The sequence below is a fragment of the Xenopus laevis genome, chromosome 2L, assembly GCF_017654675.1.
Source record: "Xenopus laevis strain J_2021 chromosome 2L, Xenopus_laevis_v10.1, whole genome shotgun sequence".
Classification (NCBI taxonomy): Eukaryota; Metazoa; Chordata; class Amphibia; order Anura; family Pipidae; genus Xenopus; species Xenopus laevis.
Genome location: NC_054373.1, coordinates 64,741,952 through 64,760,512, shown reverse-complemented (window position 1 = coordinate 64,760,512; position 18,561 = coordinate 64,741,952). Strand labels below are relative to the sequence as shown.

Below are 18,561 nucleotides of genomic sequence, written 5' to 3'. Positions count from 1 at the left end.
CTTACAAAATAAGAGCTGAAAGGAGAAGATATAGAGCAAGGGACTAAATGCTCAGCTGCTCGGTGGACATGAACATCCACTCCCAGCAGCCTCAGCTAGAAAACAGCATCTGAAGCTTTAAAATATCAGTTGATATAGAGTGTACTGCAGATTGTGGGAAAATCAGGTCAGGGCTCATTGTTCTTGTAAAGGTCCTACTCTGTATAAATGCATTTGTAAATGTATATGTGAATTGCCATGTTGCTTGATTTGGCCAATACATTCTCCATATGCTGCAATGAGATTATGCTCTGTCTTGAATAGACTGCACTGATATTTATGGGAAGTGCACTCTCAGCTATTATTAAAGAGAATTGCTAAAATATAAAAAGAATATTAGGCTATTATTATAGGGTATATAATATAGTATAGTATATATATTATATTATTTATATATTATTCATTATGTGCTCTAAAAAGACTTTAAAAGCTACTGTGGGTGACTTTCATTGTCATCTGCTGACCTCGGTGCTCTGCAGAGAGAAGTGCTCTGCAGCAGGCCGCTTTTTCAATGTGACTTCAATAAAAGGGACTTCTGCTGAACATACTTTTCCCTATTTTTTTAATCAGGGGTCCCCAACCTTTTTTGGCCCGGGGGTGAGGAGGGGTTGGAGGGGGTCAGTTGTAGGGGGTCAGAGGGGGTTGGGGAGGTTGTCAGAGGGGTCGGCGTCCAATTTGGGCACACTGGCGTCAGATTGTTTGGAGGCCCAGTTCAGGACTGTCCGCGGCCTGGTGGTTGGGGACCCCTAAGGTTGCCACCCGGCCGGTATTTTACCGAGGCCGGTATTACAAATTTACCGGCAATGTAGCTGCCGGTAAATTTGTAATACCCTTAAAAAGACCCCTCGGCCTGCCCCCAATCCCCTATAAACTTATCTTTTTCCTCCGTTTTTGTCCTGGCCGCGCCATGGCCCGGCCCCTTTTAAGCACAACCCAGCCCCCTTTGACGTCACACCCGCCCCTTTTTGTACCGGCCCCCCCACCAGCCGGTAAAAAATCTAGCAAAAGGTGGCAACCCTAGGGACCCCTGGTTTAGATCACCAGTGCACAGATAAGGCTAGTGCCACACAGGGGTTAAAAACAGCCTGCTGAAATATGCAGGTTGATTTCAGTCCCTATGGGGGCAGTAGCCTCCTCTTCCTTTCGCATATGGAATCCATGTGTCGGCTCCGACACGGACACACTCAGCTGATTTTGGTAAAACAATGCAAGACTTTGCATTTCACGTCAAAATCAGCCAAGTGTTCATGTTGGAGCCAACACAATGGTTCCAGATGCAAAAGGAAGAGGAGACTATTGCCCGCATAGAGGCTAAAATTGGCCTGCATCGGGGTGATTCTGTATGTTGTGCCTCTCCACTCTTCCATTCATTTATATATTCTTTTTTTCTTATCCCATACTGCAGAGGAAAGAGATCCTAGCTTTCTAAAAAAGTGTAAGCAAAAATGTTATACGGTTCCTTCTGTCTATAGCCATACTCAAAACTTGAATGCCTGCATACTGTATTACTCCATAAACAGTAAATAAATAGAAATACACCATATTTTGTGAAAAAAATCAAAGGACCAAAAGTATAAGTATAACCCTCAGGGGCTTTGAGTTACACCATATGTTGAGTAAAACTGGCCATTCATGTGGAGATTAGTTTGTTTGGCTAAGAGGCCACCTGTGTGCTGGGTCAAATTGGGCAGAAAATATCATTGGATCATACTGTAGGAGTAATGGGTCCTGTCAGTTAAGTATAGCATCAACGAGTGGTCCGCATCCTAAGTGATTTTATTTCCTGCTTGATTGATCAAATATTGGTCTGGCAGCCAGTCCCAAGTGTTACATATATAGGCAAGTAAGTTGACCCCTCCTTTCAAAAGTTATGGGCTGCTTATTCCCACACATTGAGGGGCTAATTTACTAATACAAAAATATAGGTAAATGGAGGGCACACTCATTTAAAAAAATAAAGAAACAAAATGCGATAGGAGGTGCAAAAAACCTAAAGTCACCCCTACAGAGCAACCAAATGTAACATGTCAAATATCAGATCTGCACACTCACAAAAAACTTATAGACTCAGGCAGAGCCGGACTGGGAGTAAAAAGCAGCCATGGCAAAAAAATCGAAGCAGCCCACATGTAAACACGCGATGGTTTTAGACTCATCCACACATATATTGGCATAAAACTGCAAAAATGATGTGCATAAAGAGCTGCCTTTCTCGCTTTTGTACGTATTGATTTGTACGTATTGATTGTGTTGTACGTAACTCCATATGTTCTATGTATATAATTCATGTGATTTCGTTGTATAATCACATTTACTTTACAGTGCTACGCAATATGTTGGCGCTATATAAATACATGTTAATAATAATAATAATCTATGTAAAATATTACAGTTATTAATTAACTATTATTATTAGTTACCCCAAGGTTATACCTAGGTGTATATGTGTATATATAGGGCCCACTGGCGAGTAGTTAGACCACTGGAAGTCAGTGACAACTTAGGGTGAGGCTCTATGCATACACACACACATATATATAAATGATTATATATATATATCTCCTGATTTTAAGTTTTCCCTCATTTTACATTGTTGTTTTGTGGTCCCACCTATAGATTATGCATAATATATTTCCCTGATTTTACACCATTTTTTTCTGGTCCCCTGAAAAACATAAAATGGGGGTTCTACTGTGTATATAGTGAATAAAGTACCCCCTCTTGTAAAATATAAGGATATTATAAGTTACCGAGGAGTTTCATGACCATATAAAAACACGATGCCGAAGGCCGAGTGTTTTTATACAGGTCATGGAACTCCGAGGTAACTTATAATATCCTCATATTTTACAACTGGGGGTACTTTATTTATTATAATACACAAATTTCAGTGAGTCATGTGACGGAAATGACATCAGAACTCACCGTTTATAAGGATATAATTTACAAGATATTCATGGCTTTTGTGTATTATAAATGTATATATATATATGCGCACAGAGGGCAGCTCAGGGTTAAGGAAGCTTGCAACTTCTCCTTAAGTTATCCATTCATGCTATCCCGAAATTCCTTGCATGGAGTACTCAGGTCACAGACAATCATAGGCATTGGAACTAAGGAGGTGCCCTTCACTTAACTGCAGTGTGACCAGCTTTTCCACTAATGCGCACCAAAAACAGCGCCATTATACTTTCTTTAAGAGAGAGAAGAGCCGATAGTTGTGATGTTTAACCCTTTAAGTGCCACAGAACGTAGAATCTACGTTCTGTGGATCAAAGGACCAAAGTGCCACAGATCGTAGATTCTACGTTCTGCAGCACTTCCGGGTTTGCGAGCGGAGGAGCGGCTGTTAGAGCCGCTCGCTCCGCTCCTTCACGATCCCCTGCCCCTAGACAACGAGCAGAGCAGGGGATCGTGTGGCCCCTGGGGCGCGATCGCCCAGGGGCCCCAAAGCAGCAGCAGGGACGCGTTTCCTATGCGTCCTGCTGCTGCCTGCGCCGCACTTCCGCCCAGCTCCGCCCCCACATGGCTGATGATCGTTGGAGCTGGAGATCTGCTGCGTGGGACCCTTTCTGATCGATCTGCAGCATCTACCCCAGGTAAGTGTAACATTTACACACACAAAAACACACAAACACACCAACACACACTTATTACAGTAATATACACTTACATTCACACTTACACACACTCACACATAGATTTTTGGGGATTGGGGGGGTCACACACACTCACAGCACCCATGTACACTTGCACACGCGCACATGCGCAAATAACATGCAATTTACCCGTTGTGCACACGCATATGTACATATATGGCTTTGTGGCTTTTTTTTTTTTTTTTCTTATCGCATCGTCTCTTTTTGGGCTAAAAAAAATGTTTTATTGCCGTTCCGAATAGCGTATTCGCTAACCGTACTGTGCAATAGCTTTTGTATGTTATTTTGGTGGTTATATTGCAATTTTGGGTATTTTGGTGCATTTTTAGCCATTTTATTGAATTTTTAGCCATTTTATTGCATTTTCAGCTCTGCATTTGTGTTGTTCACTTGTTTCTGCCCGTATAATCGATTTGGCCCAGCTAAAATATTCAAACGGTAATTCTGGTGGCCGATTACACTAGTGTGAAAAAAAAAAGCATTGATTTTTGTGGTTTTATTAGTTTTTGGTGATTTATTTGCATTTCACACTGTTCTGTGTTATTTTGTTTTGCCTATGTAAATTTTATCTACTATATATCCATTTGGGGGTCTCTGTGCGCCACATAGTTTGGTATATCTATGCATATTGGGCATCAAAGTGTTCAGTAGACCCCTGTCATTCATATTTAGGATGTTTTATGCTGATACGTTACGAAATGTGGGGCACATAATGGGGTAAAATTCAAGCTTTGTGACGATTTTCAGAAATTTGATAAAAACCGTTATGTTCAGCATTGCTTTGCAGTTTGGCAGTTTGCTGTAGAAACACTTATTTACCCATTTTGGATTCGTCAGAATGTGTACTTTCTGAAAATATATGGTTTTCTGGGGTCTCTGTACTGTTAGGGGGGTCTAATGTCGCATAATACACACACCAGGTGCTTATATTGCAGCAGCCAGCGCGTCAGCTGTGAAAATGTCTATACATATTGTCATTTGGGGGTCTCTGTGCGCAACATAGTTTGGTATATCTATGCATATTGGGCATCAAAGTGTTCAGTAGACCCCTGGCGCTCATATTTAGGATGTTTTATGCTGATAAGCTACGAAATGTGGGGCATATAATGGGGTAGAATTCAAGCTTTGTGACGATTTTCAGAAATTTGATAAAAACCGTTATGTTCAGCATTGCTTTGCAGTTTGGCAGTTTGCAGTAGAAACACTTATTTACCCATATTGGATTCGTCAAAATGTGTACTTTCTGAAAATATATGGTTTTCTGGGGTCTCTGTGCTGTTAGGTGGTCTAATGTCGCATAATACACACACTGGGTGGTTATATTGCAGCAGCCAGCGCGTCAGCCGTGAAAATGTCTATACATATTGTCATTTGGGGGTCTCTGTGCGCCACATAGTTTGGTATATCTATGCATATTGGGCATCAAAGTGTTCAGTAGACCCCATGCGCTCATATTTAGGATGTTTTATGCTGATAAGTTACGAAATGTGGGGCATATAATGGGGTAAAATTCAAGCTTTGTGACGATGTTCAGAAATTTGATAAAAACCGTTACGTTCAGCATTGCTTTGCAGTTTGACAGTTTGCAGTAGGAACACATATTTACCCATATTGGATTCGTCAAAATGTGTACTTTCTGAAAATATATGGTTTTCTGGGGTCTCTGTACTGTTAGGGGGGTCTAATGTCGCATATTACACACACCAGGTGCTTGTATTGCAGCAGCCAGCGCGCATCAGCCGTGAAAATGTATACACTATTGTCATTTGGGGGTCTCTGTGCGCCACATAGTTTGGTATATCTATGCATATTGGGCATCAAAGTGTTTAGTAGACCCCTGGCGTTCATATTCAGGATGTTTTATGCTGATAAGTTACGAAATGTGGGGCATATAATGGGGTAAAATTCAAGCTTTGTGACGATTTTCAGAAATTTGATAAAAACCGTTACGTTCAGCATTGCTTTGCAGTTTGACAGTATGCAGTAGGAACACATATTTACCCATATTGGATTCGTCAGAATGTGTACTTTCCGAAAATATATGGTTTTCTGGGGTCTCTGTACTGTTAGGGGGGTCTAATGTCGCATATTAGACACACCGGGTGCTTATATTGCAGCAGCCAGCGCGCGTCAGCCGTGAAAATGTATACACTATTGTCATTTGGGGGTCTCTGTGCGCCACATAGTTTGGTATATCTATGCATATTGGGCATCAAAGTGTTCAGTAGACCCCTGGCGTTCATATTCAGGATGTTTTATGCTGATAAGTTACGAAATGTGGGGCATATAATGGGGTAAAATTCAAGCTTTGTGACGATTTTCAGAAATTTGATAAAAACCGTTATGTTCAGCATTGCTTTGCAGTTTGGCAGTTTGCAGTAGAAACACTTATTTACCCATATTGGATTCATCAGAATGTGTACTTTCTGAAAATATATGGTTTTCTGGGGTCTCTGTACTGTTAGGTGGTCTAATGTCGCATAATACACACACACCGGGTGGTTATATTGCTGCAGCCAGCGTGTCAGCCGTGAAAATGTCTATACATATTGTCATTTGTGGGTCTCTGTGCGCCACATAGTTTGGTATATCTATGCATTTTGGGCATCAAAGTGTTCAGTAGACCCCTGGCGCTCATATTTAGGATGTTTTATGCTGATAAGTTACGAAATGTGGGGCATATAATGGGATAAATTTCAAGCTTTGTGACGATTTTCAGAAATTTGATAAAAACTGTTACGTTCAGCATTGCTTTGCAGTTTGACAGTTTGCAGTAGGAACACATATTTACCCATTTTGGATTCGTCAGAATGTGTACTTTCTGAAAATATATGGTTTTCTGGGGTCTCTGTACTGTTAGGGGGGTCTAATGTCGCATATTACACACACCGGGTGCTTATATTGCAGCAGCCAGCGTGCGTCAGCCGTGAAAATGTATATACACTATTGTCATTTGGGGGTCTCTGTGCGCCACATAGTTTGGTATATCTATGCATATTGGGCATCAAAGTGTTCAGTAGACCCCTGGCGTTCATATTCAGGATGTTTTATGCTGATAAGTTACGAAATGTGGGGCATATAATGGGGTAAAATTCAAGCTTTGTGACGATTTTCAGAAATTTGATAAAAACCGTTACGTTCAGCATTGCTTTGCAGTTTGACAGTTTGCAGTAGGAACACATATTTACCCATATTGGATTCGTCAGAATGTGTACTTTCTGAAAATATATGGTTTTCTGGGGTCTCTGTACTGTTAGGTGGTCTAATGTCGCATAATACACACACCGGGTGGTTATATTGCAGCAGCCAGCGCGTCAGCCGTGAAAATGTCTATACATATTGTCATTTGGGGGTCTCTGTGCCCCACATAGTTTGGTATATCTATGCACATTGGGCATCAAACTGTTTAGTAGACCCCTATGTTTATATTTAGGATGCTTTATGCTGGTAATGATACATGGACAATACGATGCTGGAAAGTTGAAGCTTTGAGGCAATTTTCAAAATATTTTACCAAAACCGCCAAATTTGGCAAAGCCTTGCGACTCAGTAGTTTGGGGCAGAAAGGCATGGGTACCCATTTTAGATTCTGTATAATGTGTACTTTCCAAAAATATATGGGTTTGGGGGGTAAACATATATTTCTGTGTTTTTACCCCACAAAAATGCAGTCAATGTGTTGATTTTTCATTAGCTGAAGTTACCCACAGGACTATTTGTATGCGCTAACTTCATTTTGGGGCCTCTAACTGCCATATACTTTGGTAAACCTATGCACAGTGGGCACCAAACTGTTTGGAAGACCCCTGGCAATCATATTTAGGGTGTTTTTTTTTGGTGCGTAACGATACGTGGGTGATATGGTGCTGAGAAGTTGAAGCTTTGAGGCAATTTTCAGATATTTCACCAAAACCGACAATTGTGGGAAAGCCTTGCGACTCAGTAGTTTGGAGCAGAAAGGCATGGGTACCCATTTTAGATTCGGTAGAATGTGTACTTTCCAAAAATATATGGGTTTGGGGGGTAAACATATATTTCTGTGTTTTTACCCCACAAAAATGCAGTCAATGTGTTGATTTTTCATTAGCTGAAGTTACCCACAGGACTATTTGTATGCGCTAACTTCATTTTGGGGCCTCTAACTGCCATATACTTTGGTAAACCTATGCACAGTGGGCACCAAACTGTTTGGAGGACCCCTGGCAATCATATTTAGGGTGTTTTTTTTTGGTGCGTAACGATACATGGGTGATATGGTGCTGAGAAGTTGAAGCTTTGAGGCAATTTTCAGATATTTCACCAAAACCGACAATTGTGGGAAAGCCTTGCGACTCAGTAGTTTGGAGCAGAAAGGCATGGGTACCCATTTTAGATTCGGTAGAATGTGTACTTTCCAAAAATATATGGGTTTGGGGGGTAAACATATATTTCTGTGTTTTTACCCCACAAAAATGCAGTCAATGTGTTGATTTTTCATTAGCTGAAGTTACCCACAGGACTATTTGTATGCGCTAACTTCATTTTGGGGCCTCTAACTGCCATATACTTTGGTAAACCTATGCACAGTGGGCACCAAACTGTTTGGAGGACCCCTGGCAATCATATTTAGGGTGTTTTTTTTTTTGGTGCGTAACGATACATGGGTGATATGGTGCTGAGAAGTTGAAGCTTTGAGGCAATTTTCAGATATTTCACCAAAACCGACAATTGTGGGAAAGCCTTGCGACTCAGTAGTTTGGAGCAGAAAGGCATGGGTACCCATTTTAGATTCGGTAGAATGTGTACTTTCCAAAAATATATGGGTTTGGGGGGTAAACATATATTTCTGTGTTTTTACCCCACAAAAATGCAGTCAATGTGTTGATTTTTCATTAGCTGAAGTTACCCACAGGACTATTTGTATGCGCTAACTTCATTTTGGGGCCTCTAACTGCCATATACTTTGGTAAACCTATGCACAGTGGGCACCAAACTGTTTGGAGGACCCCTGGCAATCATATTTAGGGTGTTTTTTTTTGGTGCGTAACGATACATGGGTGATATGGTGCTGAGAAGTTGAAGCTTTGAGGAAATTTTCAGATATTTCACCAAAACCGACAATTGTGGGAAAGCCTTGCGACTCAGTAGTTTGGAGCAGAAAGGCATGGGTACCCATTTTAGATTCGGTAGAATGTGTACTTTCCAAAAATATATGGGTTTGGGGGGTAAACATATATTTCTGTGTTTTTACCCCACAAAAATGCAGTCAATGTGTTGATTTTTCATTAGATGAAGTTACCCACAGGACTATTTGTATGCGCTAACTTCATTTTGAGGCCTCTAACTGCCAGATACTTTGGTAAACCTATGAACAATGGCCACCAAACTGTTTGGAGGAACCCTGGCAATCATATTTAGGGTGTTTTTTCTTGGTGCGTAACGATACATGGGTGATATGGTGCTGAGAAGTTGAAGCTTTGAGGCAATTTTCAGATATTTCACCAAAACCGACAATTGTGGGAAAGCCTTGCGACTCAGTAGTTTGGAACAGAAAGGCATGGGTACCCATTTTAGATTCTGTAGAATGTGAACTTTCCAAAAATATATGGGTTTTGGGGGGTAAACATATATTTCTGTGTTTTTACCCCACAAAAATGCAGTCAATGTGTTGATTTTTCATTAGCTGAAGTTACCCACGGGACTGTTTGTATGCGCTAACTTCATTTTGGGGCCTCTAAATGCCAGATACTTTGGTAAACTTATGAACAATGGCCACCAAAATGTTCAGAGGAACCCTGGCAATCATATTTAGGGTGCTTTTTCTTAGTACGTAATGATACATGGGTGATATGGTGCTGAGAAGTTGAAGCTTTGAGGCAATTTTCAGATATTTCACCAAAACCGACAATTGTGGGAAGGCCTTGCGACTCAGTAGTTTGGAGCAGAAAGGCATGGGTACCCATTTTAGATTCTGTAGAATGTGTACTTTCCAAAAATATATGGGTTTTGGGGGGTAAACATATATTTCTGTGTTTTTACCCCACAAAAATGCAGTCAATGTGTTGATTTCTCATTAGATGAAGTTACTCACGGGACTGTTTGTATGCGCTAACTTCATTTTGGGGCCTCTAAATGCCAGATACTTTGGTAAACTTATGAACAATGGCCACCAAAATGTTCAGAGGAACCCTGGCAATCATATTTAGGGTGCTTTTTCTTAGTACGTAATGATACATGGGTGATATGGTGCTGGGAAGTTGAAGTTTTGAGGCAATTTTCAGATATTTCACCAAAACCGACAATTTTGGGAAAGCCTTGCGACTCAGTAGTTTGGAGCAGAAAGGCATGGGTACCCATTTTAGATTCTGTAGAATGTGTTCTTTCCAAAAATATATGGGTTTGGGGGGTAAACATATATTTCTGTGTTTTTACCCCACAAAAAATGCAGTCAATGTGTTGATTTCTCAGTAGCTGAAGTAAAGTCCTGAACAATTTGGATGCGCTAACTTCATATTTGTGTCTCTAAATGCCAGATACTTTGGTAAACCTATGCATAATGGATATCAAACTGTTCAGTGGACCCCTGGCAATCATATTTCAGGTGCTTTTTCTTGGTACGTAATATAGTTTGGGATATGCGGAGCAGCAAAATAAAACCTTTGAAATGATTTTTCAAAATTTTGAATTTTATTTTGAAAAACCGCTATGTTCAGACAAGCTTTTCTGTTTGGTAGTTGGGAGTAGAGAGACATAGTTACCCATTTTGTAATCGGCAGAATGTGTACTTTTCAAAAATGTATGGTTTTCTGGGGTAAACCTATGGTTTCAGGATTTTTGCCTTGGAATCTAAAGCATGCCGTTTTCTGCCTTAGTGCTTTCAAAATTCAGTAATATACTGCCGGGAGTTTTTGCTGTACAGAAATCCTAAATCTCCCTAAAACTATACATATCTGGTATTGGCACGTTCGAGAGACATAAGGCTTTCCAAATCAGTTGGATTTTCATCTGTAAAATGAAATATTTTTCTGGTATAAATTGATATACAATGAAAAATGGTAATTTTTCATTTTTTTTTGTTATTTAGCACTATAAATTTTTTTGCACAGGTGGAAATACATGAAAACTCAGGCAGATTTAGAAAGCTCAGTTTCTACCGAAAAAAACAATGTATAGTTTTCCTAGGTAAACTATAGGTTTCCCCTCAGAAAATGCCCCTAAAGTGAGAGAGCACAAAATGCTTAAAAACGGCTGGCATTTCGCGTAACCAAAATGTGAAATTCTGCTGGCACTTAAAGGGTTAAAATTGCCGATAGCGTTCTGCCTATTTGCATAATGGTGCAAAATGTTAGGCAGTAATAGGCTAACGCGTTTATTATAAAAGGCCTTTTCGGGTCTGGCTCGTTTCACATGCTGAAGATTCTGGCTTTGAGCAGAGGTACTATATGATACACAGACAGACTCTTCTAGTACTCTACATAGAATGCATATATATATATATATATATATATATATATAAAAATAATATATATATATATATATATATATATATATATATATATATATATATATATATATATATATATATATATATATATATACACACACACCAAATGTTGCAGTGTATGTCACAGAGAGCCCTTGTGAATGTTTGCAAACTATACTGCAAATGTAGACTCTCCCATAAATCACACGACCTTCGCAGCGGCAGTGGCAGAGCATGTCTATGGCTCAGCTCAGGCTTCTCCCAGTAAATGTCAGTTGGTTACATGGGCAGTTGGGCCGGGAGACAGGAGATAGTGCCGAGTGGGACAGGAGACGGAGCAGGAGAGAGTGGGAGGTGGGGCTGTTGCAGCTGGCAGTTCAGGAGCAGGAGGCAGCAGCGCACTGTAGTTTCCTTGCACAGCGTAACTTGAGTCCCAGGCAGTGAGGGTCGGGGTGATTCCCCCACAAGTTCAGACAACAGGGAGGGACTGGAGTTAGGTATTTGCAGGAGCGGCGTGCATGGCTCTCTCTCTGCTCCTTTGCTGCCCCCTCCCTTCCTCCGTCTGCCTTCAGCCCGACCTCTCTCCCTCTGTCTCAGAAGCAGGCAGCTCCGGAACAAGGCTCACATTAAGTGAAAATACGCTACTCACCTCACATTGCCCAGCCGTTTGTGATAGCCGTTATCACAGCTCCGGCCCATTTGTAAAAAGAATAGAGCAGCCCCTCGGGAATTTGCCCGAAGTGACAGATTGCCAGCCCGGGCCTGGACTCAGGTGGTATGATAGAAAATACTTTACTGTTTAAAAAGAACAATTTAACAGTAGCACAATGTTTACAAAGACAACTCCACATAATTGTAATATACACACCACCCTTCGGTACACACAAGGCAGAAAAAGAACAACAAGAAGCGGATACACCTGCCAAATGAGAATGGCCCCAACGTTTCGGCACACAGCCTTTGTCAATGGGATTCTAATGTTTAAGGGGATCACCGATTAAATAAATACCCTCTTCAATTATGCGTCTATTCTTGATTTCCACGCGCTACCCGAACTTCCGGATCTGTGACGTCACATGTGCCTACGTCACTTCCGCGGATGACTCATCCAGCATACGGACACGGCTCCCTACACGCAAAATGCCTCAGGGTAAACAGCGCGAGAAGAGAAAGTGGAACGCATGGGCGCATTAAACCTACGTCATAGAATCCACTCTGGCAATCAAGCCGTAACCTAGCAACCCCAGCGTTCTTTCACTAAGTTGGAGATTGGACGATGAGTCTCTTATTAAAGCAGCATATTAACCCCACTATAACAGTACAAATAAGTTTAAAGTGACAGTGCAATTAAATATATATACCAAAAGAAAAAAATGAGTTCATAATACAATGATTCTCTTATTGTGACAACATATTGGCCCCATTATAACAGTATGACTTCAGAATAAGTAAGCTTAAAGTGACTCAAATATATACATTTATACAAAAAAATTAGTTCATAACATCAAACTCAAGTGCAAGTGCATTATATTTCATTTATGACCTATGGGAATAAATAAATAAATAGATAATGACATATCAATAAAAAAAGGACATATATTCAAAATATATCTACAAAAAAGTGCAAGTATGATATCCAGTGAATGTTAATCATAAAAGTTATACATCTTCATAAAATCCATTTCAAATACCGATGTGAAGCCCATCCTGCCAATTTAAAAACGATCGTGCCACTTATATGTAGGGTTACATAGCACAAATTCAAATTTATCGCCAATGTCCTATGAAGTCTGAAAGAATTATGGTATTTATAAGATTAAAAACTCAAATATAAAAAATTATTATACATAAACATCAGAAAAAATAATAAAACCCATTTTCTACACAGACTGAGGTCATAGATAGAAAAAAACTATCACACAAAATTAGAAGAATAAGGAAAGTTCCCTACCTTCATTGAGACCATTGGGAGAGAGGCAATTCAATTTGTATATCCATGTCAATACCATTTGTTTGAGAAGTAATTCCCTGTCTCCACCTCGAGTAGGCCTTTTCATCTGTTCTATTCTCATAAAACGTAACTGGTTCACCTGATGCTGTGCCTGCATGAAATGCCTAGGTATCAGGGACGAACTCTTGCCAAGCCTCACTGTCAAAGATCTAGTCGTCTCTCCCACATATATCTTTCCACAAGGACATTTCACCATGTATATGACGTAGTCCGACTGACAATTGATATAGTCTCTCATCTCATAACTTCTACCACTCATTGGATGATAAAATTTGTCAGTACGGACTACAAAGTTGCAGTTAACACATCTCCCACATTTAAACATACCCATAGTGCCACTCAACCAAGTACCTTGTTTTTTGGGAGGTTCACTCAATGCATGGACTAGCTGGTCCCGCAAGTTTGTCGCTGTCTTATACGCCATCATTGGAGGATCAGCCACCCAAGGTCGTAACCTGTGGTCCATCTGTAACAAATGCCAATGATGATTTATTATATTTTTCACCTGCCCCGATTTAGTGGAATATGTGGTGACAAAAGGTAATCTGTCTGCCTTTTTATTTCTTTGTCAATAGGGTTGATCTTGATATCTCTCTAGCCTTCTGTTTGGCATCCAATAGGACACCGGTATCGTATCCCCTACTTCTAAAGTGGGTCAACATTTCTCCTGCTCTCTCATCAAATTTGGCATCCGTACTCACAATCCGTCTTACACGTAGTAGCGGACTATAGGGTAGACCGTTTGTAGTTGCAGGTGGATGAAAACTGCGGGGATCTAGATAAGTAATTCTATCTGTAGGTTTCCTATAAATATCTGTCACAAGTCTCCCTCCTTGTAATTCTACAGTCACATCCAAAAAGTGTACCTGATGAAGATCATATTCTAAGGTGAACTTAATATTTGGAATTCTTAAATTGAGGTACTCCTTAAAATGGTGTAGATGTTCTTCGGGTCCCTGCCAGATAAAGAATAGATTGTCTATGTAGCGCAACCAAGTTACAATATGGGGCCAAAACTCCTGTTTTTCATATACAAAATCATCCTCAAAACGTGCCATGTATAAATTAGCTTACGCAGGAGCTACATTTGACCCCATTGATGTTCCTTGGCTTTGCTCATAGTATTTCCCTTCAAACAAAAAATAATTCTTAGTCAGAACCCATTTGAGAAGTTGTATTAATAATCCAGCTACCCCATGTGGTAGTTGTAATTCTCGAATAGCTATAGCTATGGTCTCAATACCCTGGTCATGTGGGATAGAGGTATATAACGAGGAGACATCCATTGTGCATAGGAATGCATCCTGTGGGACTATATCTATTGCGTTCAATTTATTGATAAAGTCAGTGGTATATTTTACAATGTAGTGTAGCCATTGGTTGAAATATGGATGACATTCCCGCCACAATGGGTATCCCAGGTGGTCTTTGTATATCTTTGTGTATCTTGGGAAAAAGATAGAATACAGGAACAATTGGAAAACCAACTCGTAAACATTTTATAAGCCGTTCTGTGATAATTCCTTCCTCTTTACTAGTTTCCAAAACCTGATCTATTAACTGCTTCAAGTACTTCGTGGGATCACCATCCAGCAACCTGTAATGCAAAGCATTACACAGTTGGGAAGAAGCTTCCTCCCTATAATAGTCAGTGTCCATCACCACTATTGCCCCACCTTTATCCGCAGGCTTAATGGTGATGGAAGCATCCATTTTCAAATCACCGAGTGCATCCCTTTCTGCTCTAGAAAGGTTTTGTACTCTGTTCTGTTTAGTGGGCCATTTAAGCTTAATAACATCCCTTTCTACAGCCTGAACAAAGGTCTCCACACAGTGGTTAGTCATAGGGGGGGAAAAAACTGCTAGTAATTTACTAATACTCAAATGTATCTAATTTTTTTCTGAAAACAAATCCTTCCTAACTCCCTTCCTCAATTTGAACTCATTTATTAATAATTTTTCTAGAAAAAATCGTAGCGACAAAACGTCAGAACAAAATCGAGCATCAATTAGTATTTTACATTTTATGTTCTGAAAACTCGATTCTATAGAGTTTTTGTTCCGAAAACTCAATTTTATTGAGTTTTTTATTTCTTGGTGTAAAAATAAAATATTAAAAAAATTGTTATCTTAATGTTTTTTCCATTTTTGTTTATTATAAGTGCTCAAAGGCAAAAATTTAAAAATGTAGCTATTATTAGTCCTTTTTGTATATAAAATACAAAAGAGCCATGAATATTCTGTAAATGATATCCTTATAAATGGTGCTTATTGATGCCATCGGTTATAATCAGAGCTTAATGATGTCATTTCTGTCACATGACTAACTGAAACTTGTGTATTACGGTATATAATAAATAAAGTACCCTCTGTTGCAAAATACGAGAATATTATAAGTCCCCTCGGAGTTTCATGACCTGTATAAAAACACTCGGCCTTCATGTTTTTATGTGGTCAAGGAACTCCTCGGTAACTTTTAATATCCTTATATTTTACAACAGGGGATACTTTATTCACTGTATATATATGCACACATATATAGTGAATAATGTACCCCCTACTGTAATTTATAAAGATATTATCAGTCACCGAGGAGTTACGTGACCATATAAAAGCACGAGGCCGAAGGCCGAGTGCTTTTATACAGGTCACATAACTCCGAGGTGCTAATAATATCTTTATAAATTTTAAGTAGGGGGTACATTATTGATTATAATCTACAGTTTATGAGTTTACTTTTTAATTCCTGTCTTTGCTTTTTACAAAATGCAATACTTTTTTCTTTACTGTTGTCACTCCTTGTTGATTTTTTTCCCCTGCAGCCCTTTATACCAGTACCTTTATTACTTTTGCGTTCTTCAGGAGCCTGCTCTATGTAACGTCATTCAGCTGAGATGAACAAGCGGAGGCAAGGGAAGGAGGGGAGTGTGAAACTTGAGCTGGTGGATGGGAGGGGGGAGCAAGATTTGAGATGGTGGCTGAGAGGAATGAGCGAGATTTGAGATAGTGGATGGGAGGAGGGAGCGAGACTTGCAAATGCGATGGTGGATGGGAGGGGGAGCGAGCAGAGAGGAATCCTGTGACAGGGAGGCAGCTGCACGAGATGTGAGACGCGAGCGAAAGATAAGCAAATATGTGGGAGGGACTGGAACAGGCGGAGCGTGTTTCGTGTGTGGGAAGTAAGAAAATGATTATGTGGTGATTGAAAGCTAAACTGATGTGAAGCAACGGTAGAGGATAGAGCAGCAGCTGCAATTGCTGTCTCTTTAAGAATATAAACGGCGCGTTCTGACGCCAGAACGCACCGTTTATAAGGATATAATTTACAGTCTGGCCCATAGGGAATTGGCTGGTCTGTAGATTATATACAATTATATGAAAGCAAGGCACTTACAGGGCTTCTTAAAAATAAATCATTTTATTGTTTCACTTTAAGAAAACCTGTATGCCCCTTGATTTCACCTAATAATAGGCAAAATGCACGTAGGCCAGTTAACTTTAAAATGAGTGCAGCTACTTGCTATCAGGTCTGGATTGAGAGTCTACATAGGCCCTGGCATTTCAGGTACACAGAGGCCCAAACAGCCCCCCACCAGCCCAATAAATAGTGACTGTCTATGGCATCTTACATTTTCCACAACCCACAGATCTCCTGCTTGCCATATATACTTGCCATTCTTTGTTAACAGCCGTCCATTCAAAATTTCAGTGCAGTTATAAATAGATGTAAATATACAAATAAGAAGTAGTAATATACAAACATGCTTATGTAATGTAACATTATGAATGAATGAACATTATCAGTGCTGTCTGTCAGTAACCTCACATTGATGCATTGATTCCACAGCACTTGGTGACATGATAACAACTTTATAGTGACACAACCAATGTGCGGGTGTGTTTGTGTGTATGAATGTGCATCTCAGTGCCTTTTTGTTACAAGCAGATGATCAACAGGGATCAGCTATTCCACACAGTCAAAAGTTCAAGGAGTCTATAAATATTCCCTTATATGTTGCCATCTCCCTATATTTGACTCAATGAAGATCTCACATTCCGGGATGTGCTGGGTTAGGGTAAGGTACATATGGAGGGGGACCTGAGGGGAAAAAAAGTGTAACAATTACCATTTAATAGGTATTAACCTGAATTTCAAAAGGATATTTTTTTTTTTGAAAAAGTGAAATTAAGCCATTGATGCAACGCACAACAACCAAGATTTTCTACATATATTAGATTTAGTATAAACCTTTCATGAAAATTATTGCAAGTCACCACATTTTCCAGCTATTTTACCATTTTGATACTAATTCAGTACAATTGCTAATTCTCCTGTGCAGGAATTACTGTGAATTATTCTTGTAAAGTGCTTACATTTATTCCATACATTTTCAGTAGTTTTGAAGTTATTTGTAAATGTAATTATAACAATAACAATAATTGCTATTGAAACAGAATCTGCCTTGCTGTTTGTACTCTATGTAATCCTGACTCTTAACAATGTTGCAAACTAGCAGATTAAAGATTCTTAAAAGAACTGGATGAGTCCTTAATTCTTTTACATTGTTATAAGGGTCAGACCCAGAGGACAGAAAGGGATAAACTAACTGAAACTGCTATCATTAACAAAACCACTAAAAATGTTCAAGTTCATGAATGTATATTGGAAAGTTCCTTAGAATTACATTTCATTTTATTATGCTAAAAATCAGTCTTTGAGTTGTGGTGTATTTTAACCTAATTAATTCTCTGTTGGACAATTACAGCAAATGGAGATGTACAACACATACACTTCATTTACTGTGTAACTGACTTCTGTGTCAGTAGCTCTGTCTGTACATCTGATGCTAGGCCACATTATGTTTGTCTATGTGATGTCACCTAATGTGATACAAATGTGACATGTATGTATGTATGAATGAGAGTGTGATCAAGTGTATCCAATATGACTCCTTAGTTGTTATATGAATGTATTAGCATTAGTTGGAATAAGAGAACAGCAGTAGTTAATTAACTTGTTAACATATAAACATGGCCATTCTCATGGTCATGGTTCTGGGCGTGTAGCCATCCATTACTTTGTTATTATTTCAATATAATAATTCCTTCTTTTATCTTATTCACATGGTTATAGTTTTAGGTATACAGCAATTATTTTCATTCTCATGGTCACAATTCTGGGCATATGGCCATTATTTTGGTATATGTCCACAATTAGGATAATGACCAAATTCTGTCATGATTGATTATTTTATTGTTACACTAGTATAAAAAGAGAACTCAGCAGAGGGGGCTTCGGGACTTCATCTACAAGCAGACGTGTTGTGTAGAACCTTGCCCGATTGATCTGGCTTTGAGAGTTCGCTGTATTTGGCCCGGGGTCCCCCTGC

At 39.5% G+C, this 18,561-nt stretch overlaps 1 long non-coding RNA gene across 2 annotated transcripts in view; it reads right to left on the bottom strand.

The window, feature by feature from the left end:
• Positions 1-16,588, bottom strand: part of LOC121399946 — a 42,976-nt gene extending 26,388 nt beyond the window's left edge. For both annotated transcript variants that reach the window (XR_005965358.1, XR_005965359.1), the window contains exons 1-3: positions 16,010-16,588; positions 13,523-13,637; positions 13,112-13,262 (exon numbers count right to left, since the gene is read on the bottom strand). This is a non-coding gene — a long non-coding RNA (uncharacterized LOC121399946). The remainder of the gene's footprint in view (positions 1-13,111; positions 13,263-13,522; positions 13,638-16,009) is intronic.
• Positions 16,589-18,561: the final 1,973 nt, after the last annotated feature.